This window comes from Ornithodoros turicata, chromosome 7 (assembly GCF_037126465.1).
Source record: "Ornithodoros turicata isolate Travis chromosome 7, ASM3712646v1, whole genome shotgun sequence".
In the NCBI taxonomy this organism is placed as follows: domain Eukaryota; kingdom Metazoa; phylum Arthropoda; class Arachnida; order Ixodida; family Argasidae; genus Ornithodoros; species Ornithodoros turicata.
This window is the reverse complement of record NC_088207.1, coordinates 46,474,927-46,482,649: the sequence shown is the minus strand read 5'-3', so window position 1 is coordinate 46,482,649 and position 7,723 is coordinate 46,474,927.

The window sequence follows — 7,723 nt, the reverse complement described above, 5'->3', positions numbered from 1 at the left end:
TATTTATCGAAGGATCGGTAGCCGGATTGATTAATAATCCGGGTAAATGTCGAAGCTATAATGAACGGTTATAGGGCTTAGCTGTTGTTAACTTTGGTAGTCACAGAGGTTCCTGTCATGTAGACATACAATATAGCAGGTCCCATGCACCTGTGTGCCAGCTCGTCCCTGGGTCTCCCGTGTGGGTAAATCTACATTTCATTAATTCATTATATAAACACCTTACCCGATACATTGGTGCAGTACCCTCGACATGGTATTCCTCGTGAAGCTGTCCCAATGTTTCGCGAACCGCACCTGAAAGGAGGATATAACAAACCTATAACGCTGCACCTATCGTCTTTTAATACAATTTAGGAGGAAGCTTTCCCGGTGCACAAGGAACGCTCACTTTCATCCAATTTATTTGAGTCTGCGAAGATGCCTTACGGAAAAAGCAAGAAGCTTTCCATGTAATGAAAATTTAGATCGACAACGCGGTGCACTTTAAAACCCTCTGCGCCACCCAAGGTCCCCTTTTCTCTCGTATTCTCAATGCTTTTTGTGCTTCAATTTATCTCTGAGTATCACTATACAATGTCGGGAAACTAAAATTTTAATCATACAGTGTGTAAGATCTGTATTATTCTGATTGAAGAGATTATACATACAGGGACACCGAAGCAATCCTCCAAGTCGTCTTTGTTAGGCCTTTCGAATTCTTCGTCGGTTTCATTCTGAATGTTAATCTATTACTGACAGAGACAGCATAGACGAAACGGAGGGGCTTCAGGAGGGCAATGACAGATATACCATTTAGCAAATTGACTCTTGCCTCGAAGCGAAACGAATCTCCCGTTTCTCGTCGCCGAACTGTGAGACGATGAATGCGGCCGCCACCGACGACGAGGAAAATTAAATTGATTCCTACCTTGATGGAAAAATCGACGGAGTGCGGAGACCAGTTTATCTCGATCGCGATACATCACGCGATGTTGATAGATTGGATCTGCGAGATGGGAAACTGAGCCGCGCGGTCTCCAACGCGACGGTCTTAATTAAGATTGTCATGAATCTGTCCAGTGTGCTTTATGATTATCCCGGGACCAGCGGCATGGCCGAGCGGGTTAACGCGACCCGCTCGTTTGGTAGTAGCCAAAGCCTTACTGACGACTGGGAGGTGGTGGGTTCGAATCCTACCACCGGCTGTGTTGTCTGAGGTTTTCCCCGAGTTTTCCGAAGACTTTCCAGACGAATGTCGGCACAGTTCCCCCTGAAGTCGGCCCAGGACGCGTACTAACCCCCAGTGTCTCCCACTCCTTCCTGCTGTCCTCTCTCCATCTGTCCGTGTCTGTACGCCGCTCATAGCAACAGCTGCTTCGCAGCGCTAAGACGGAATTTAAAAAAAATACGTAGTGACATAGTTCCCTAAGTTGCACCGGCACAAAATACAGAGCTTCCTCCCACGCGAATCATACGCCGAACGAAGAAAACGACGCAGCAATCAAAAATCAACGCACGTTTCTCGAAGCAGAAATATTAATTACGTTCAGCTAATTTCATCACTACACAAACGAGGGATTTCTGCCCCTTTTTCCCTTCGAGAGGAATGAAATTTAATTTTAATCCCTCTTCACTACCTATTCTTGAAATTGCGCTGACGGAAGATGATGTAGTTTGTATCAAGCGGGACGGCGTGTGCTCACTAATTGGGTATGAGTCCAGAATTTTCAAAATCATAAAAACGAAGAGAAACGTAAGTTTTCTACATGCACGCCAGTTCATCTCGAGGAACGAAAACGAAACAAAATTACTTCATTAGATTCGCAAACTCGCCGAGTTCTTGTTTGCCTCGGTACAAGACGCGCATAAAAATCCCGCTCTTCCAAAGCTCAAGGCTTATTAGAAAGAGCGCAATCGAAATTCACGTCGGGAGCCGAGCGGGTACTTTCATCATATACTTCATTAAAGGCAGAAGCAAGAACTCGTTACCCTTAATTGGATTTAATTAGCAACACGCTTTTCTTCCTCTTTTGCGTGTGCGTGTGTGTGCAGAATCGCAAGGCGAATAAAACTTAAGAGGTTATAATCCGTTTACTAAAAATTCTGTATGTAAGAGAAACTCATCGTCATTTTCCTTTTTGTTTGACAATGAAATTACGATTAAGTATATTATTCACGAGGTTGCGTAACTACGGTTCTCCAAATATCTTGTGGATTAGCTTATAACCCTGCAACCACCTCTTCCGCGACCTGCAATCACCTTCGTCAACGAAAATATGCAATACTTTTCGCCTTTGTATGTTTCGCATATGTTTATTAAGAAAAAAAAATGAAAGGCAAGGTTAGCCAGGCAAAGAGCCGGCTTGCTATTGCAGAAAAGAAAAAGAGAAAGAGAAAACGGAAGAGAAAAATAATGAAAAGGAAAGAAAAGAAACGGAAAGAAAGAAAGAAAAAAAGAGACATTAGAACAACGCCACATGTACCATAGGGGGGGATATGTTTAATAGAGTGGAAAAAAACGGAAAAATAAGGAAGGAAATGACCCATGAAGGTGCATGCATTCCGTCTATTGCGTGCATTCCGTGCTGCAAGATCTCGCGCTCCCGCTGGCAGTCAGGGCAGTCCGTAAGTGGGTGGTGCAGGTCAGCACGGTGGCAGCACATGTAATGCACAAAGGTCCGAAGGCGCACGGACAAGGGCGCTGCCTCATAACTGGGGTAAACGCAACATTCTGTCGCATACGGTGTAGAAGACATGCGTAGTGTCGCGGAAGGCGATGAGGAAGCGACAGAGAGAGAGAGAGAGACGGAGCCACTGAGTGGAGCAGATAGTAGGGTATCATGTCGTGCAGTCACTGCGATCTCGTCTTGTCTGCAGAGAGAGCAGTGACAAGGGCCTGTCAGTCACCTTTAGACAAAATAATAGAATAGACTGAAAGTATCTGATGACCCCGTAGGGCAGCCCAGTCAGCCTCTTCATTGCCGGGTATGCCCACGCGACCAGGTACCCAATGTAATACTACGCAGTGGTTCAGGTCCGCCGTGGTTCAGGTCCGCCAGGCTGAATCCTTGTAGGATTCAAGCACGTCAGCAACAATGGACACTAGAAGACCGCGAATGCCCATTGTTGCGAGGCATTGGAGGCCTTTGGGTCTGTGTGGAAGACCCATGATCGAACCGAACACTGCAGAATCTTGCGCACGGCAAAGAGCAAAGCATGCAGCTCAGCACATGTTGACGACGTCGGATGCGAGAGACGGGAGGTACCAGTTCTGTGTTCGGAGAGAATAACATAGTCGCATGCACTAGTGCTAGTGCATAGGCACTTGTTGCGAAGTATACCCATGCGATCTAATATTTGCATTGAACCCTAAATTCATCCAAAAACGCAATAGATCTGGAACATGTCGGCTTTTATTCACTCTTAAACTCTCATGCAACAGGAACAAATTTCGCCGAAGCATGCCGTACACACATAGGTACGACCTGCACTATATAGACATTCGTGACGTCAACATTTGTAAAACGCTGTGTGTCCCCATGCTGGCACCTAATACAGTGGACTGCAGCGAAGCATTCTAGTGAATTGCATTACCTGAGCAACGAACACAGCGTATATTGATCGAAGCGCTCGGCACAGTGACTATTCGAAAGCAGTCGAGCAAGAGTGGCACACTTCACGAAGCAAGCCGTTCTCGCAAGAGCTGAGAATGGTGACGGCACAAACAAAAGGCCCGGCGCCTTTCTGGCAAATATTGACACATCCTCTCATTTTCTTGAGTCGTTCGCGTTGCGAACCTCTGGCCCCTCCTGTTTTACTGAGTACAGTATAGGAAGCATTGTGAGAACTGTTCAAACACGATGAGCTTCCGATTTCCTGAGACAAGTAGCTCTTTTGCGCGTTACTCTTGCCGTTACGTTTTCGTCACATGTATCTTATTTTCGTACGAAGCGTGCATGATTACTCCGGTCATCCCTGAGGGAAAGGGGGGGGAGGGAATCCGAGTAGCTATGAAACATTTGGTACTCGCAGCTGAAATACAGCGATAACTGTGTCGCTACGCATTGTGGGCAGACTTTTTAACACGATTATTTCTCTGTGTTTGATAGTGCTTGGCATATAATATGTTAATAATTCGAAATTATCTCTTACAAATGCATTCCACGCTTTCCTCGGTGGAGCCATCCTGGCGAAAGGCCTGTCGTCTTGCGCTTTCCACTCTCGCCACCTGCATCACCACACCTCACGTGATACCCAAAGTCGTATCGCGTCACCTTCGGAGCGCGCTTCTTCCGTGACTCATCGGGCCGCAAAGCTCCACGTGTAAAGTGAGGGTAAAATTGAAATTGAAATAAAGATACCCCGCAATGAATGGCAAAGACATGTGGCTTGCTCCTCTAGATAAATATAACCAGTATACCTGAAAGCGATAGCATAAAGATTTGCGTTCGTCGAACGCAGTCACTGCGTGAAGCCTGCTTACCTACTAAGCGGCCTAATCGCACCAATGCGACCTACGTTTCCATTTTTTTCTTTCTTTCTTTTTTTCTGCTTCTATTCTATTCTACTAAGCGAGTGCGAAAGCTGAAGTATATAACTCGAGAGCGTTCACAAATAATGGACGAAACCAAGAATCTAGAACATGCGGCTTCGGAGGGCACTGAACAGAAAAGACGGCATTTGAAGAAAAATTTCAAAGAAAACGTTTAAAGTAATTCTTTTCGCCGCAGGTGCTAATTTTGGCGAAACCTATACTTACAGGTAGGAAGTCTTCTTCAATTATCTCCCCTACATTACTCATCGCGTTCCGAGAGTCACCCATCCGTGCTTTAACTTTTAATTGAGTTGGAATTATCCAGCCGTCGGACCCTCGAGCAGCCTTTGCAAAGGCCGTGTGCACTGTTCGATTTAAGCTTCTTTTTGCGCCTCGTACTTCTCCTATTTTGTGCTGAACACCTGGACAATGATCTTTCGATTTTCATTTTCGTTCTTCCTTTCTGCTCCTAAAACCGACACCCCACTTATTGAAATAAATTGCCTCGAGAACTGTAATGACATCGTCCGTGCCTAGAAGAATCGCCCATGTGGTTGTCTGGCTTCCAGTATTTTTTCTTTTTTCTTTCCTTTTTCCTTTTTTTTTTTTCCTGTATTGGCAGGGCTTCAACTCGGCTTCCATGTAGTAGAGCACACACACACACTCATACATTGGATGGTGATGAGGTGGGCGATTCACCGCCCGATTTCGCGTTGGGAGAGGATGAAGGGACGATGATGGGGGCTTTCAAAGAGCCGTCGCCAGACCGGTGGAGCACAAGTACTCCACCAGAAGACGAAGGCCCTGCGTCTGGTGGGCAGCGTTCGACCACGGACCGAGGGTCTTCGCTAGGTTGAACGGCCGCTTGTCAATGCGTTGCATAGAGACTTCCATTAGTGCACGGTCGTGGTGGTATTGCCCACAAGCCAGGATGACGTGGCTGAGGTCGCCGTGTACTCCACAAGTGGGGCAGAGGGAAGACGAGGTGGAGCCGAGACGGTGTTGAAAGGCAGGTGTAAAGGCAACGTTGAGCCTCATGCGGTGGAAGATAGCAGCTATGTCGTGTTCCCACTGAGCCTGCGTCTTGGGACCGGTGAGTGTCGAGAGGAGGTGTTTTTGGTCGCAAGACGACATCATTATCGGGGAAAAAGCTGCGTGCTGATGGGCGCTCAATGCGGCTTTGTCTGCTTCGTTGCCGCTGATACCGACATGTCCTGGGATCCACTGCAATACTACAGTGTGCCCTGCAATGGTCGCCTTCTTATAAGCTTGCAGGATGTCAAAGACAACAGGACCGAGGAATCCACGTATCCCCATGTTGGTCACACATTGGAGCGCGGGTTTTGAGTCTGTAAAGACGACCCAGGACTGGACTGGCTGATCTTTTTTGCATAGCAAATAGAATGGCGTAAAGCTCGGCACACGTCGACGATGTTCTGTGAGAAAGACGATGACCACAGGAGACTGGCTGAGATGGAATGACAAATGCCGAGGACGATCCACCCCGAGTAGATGGCCCGTCAGTGAAAACTGACGTTGACGCTGTGTAGTTGTCGTTCATCATGCCCAGGGTAAGTTGCTTGGCGACACACGGGGCTGTACTAGAGCATACGTTGCTCCAAGTGGCAATTTTCCGCGTTTCAAACCTGTAACACAGCTGATGGTAACGACATCGGTGATGATGCAAAGGTGAGCAAGCCGACGTGAAGGCCGAAGATTCGATCATCTAACGCTGCTTCAAGACGTCAACGTATTACTAATCGGCAGTAATATTTGCCTGTTAATTTCTGTTGCAAAGCTTCTATGAGACAGCAATCATCGCGTCCCGTAGTCCAGAAACACGCTATGAACCTTGCTATGGCCTCCGTAGAACCACAGATATGACATGAATACGTTCCGTGAATGACCACACGTTTCTCAGTCTGCCTTATAGTGCCTCCAATGCGTCGAAAAATCGGCGTTCGAATAACTACAACAGTATAAAGACAAGTGCGTACTTCCTTCACGGATTGAACATCCAACTCTATTCTCTGCGTACTGCATCGTAATGGAGCTTGCAAACATTAGACACGGAAGGGAACGTTTATAGCGAACAAATACAGTCGTTGATGACAACATGCACCTATGTGTCCCGTGGGAGAAAATAAAGGTACCCCTCGAGATGTCGCCCCAGGAACGTGTTATCCCCACAGGTAAAGAATGATATGGCAAACGTTCATTACACAACCGTTCATATATCCTGACAGCGATCGATAGCCGGGGATTGCCGCCTCCGATATTGGCCGTTAAACTTTTATGAGCATCGTCACCGTGTAACGGAAGGCTAGGTGCTCAGTGAAAGTAAATGATTTTGTATGTGATAATGGTTGTTTGTGACGTGACTGATGAACCAAAGAGGTAGACACGTAAAAAGTGCGAGAACAAAAATTTGTACGAGCGCGAGATTTTGATTTCGTGTAACTTCTCTTAACATTAATATTCATGGTACACTTTATGCAAACACGCGAGACATGTGTCGTTTAATGAAGGCCGCATTATGCGAGGAAATAGGGGGGGGAATAGGGAGGAAATAGGGAATGACGTAGAAATAGGAAGATGAGTTAAACAAAGCGCGTTCCCATCCTTCTGTCCGTCCGTCCATCCGTGGCGGTCCCCTGTAAATCGTGGTTTCACTGAACTGGTGCAATGTATGCAGGAGAAGCAAACGCGCGGAGGAAGGTTACCACGACTGCGTGAGAAATAAACCAATTTAATTCCATGCACATTTACTCTGTGTTCCGCAACCGAATCGCGTGCGCAGTGCGGAAGAATTGGTGCGTACAATTGGTCGATAAATTTATTTACTTCTAGCCGTTTTCCAATATTTCTGCAGTATCACACGACATTGTTTTTCAAGGGCCGCAGTCCAAGCAATTTTGCTGTGTGGCGGCGGGGGTTGACATTAGAGAATTTGAGTGCATCGTACGCTATCGCCTTTGCGTACGTAAGGGATAGCGTTGATGGTTCTGCGCACGCCCATAACAGAAAAAGAGCTTCGCGCAGCGCGCAGAACCAGCAACGCTATCCCTTACGCACGCAAAGGAGATACCGTACGATACACTAAAACTCACTAATGATTTCCGAGGTTAATGCCTGCCACTTCTAGATTCATCGAGAGAACATTGCCCGCTGCATGATAATCCCAAAGACTTCCTTGTACCACCTGAT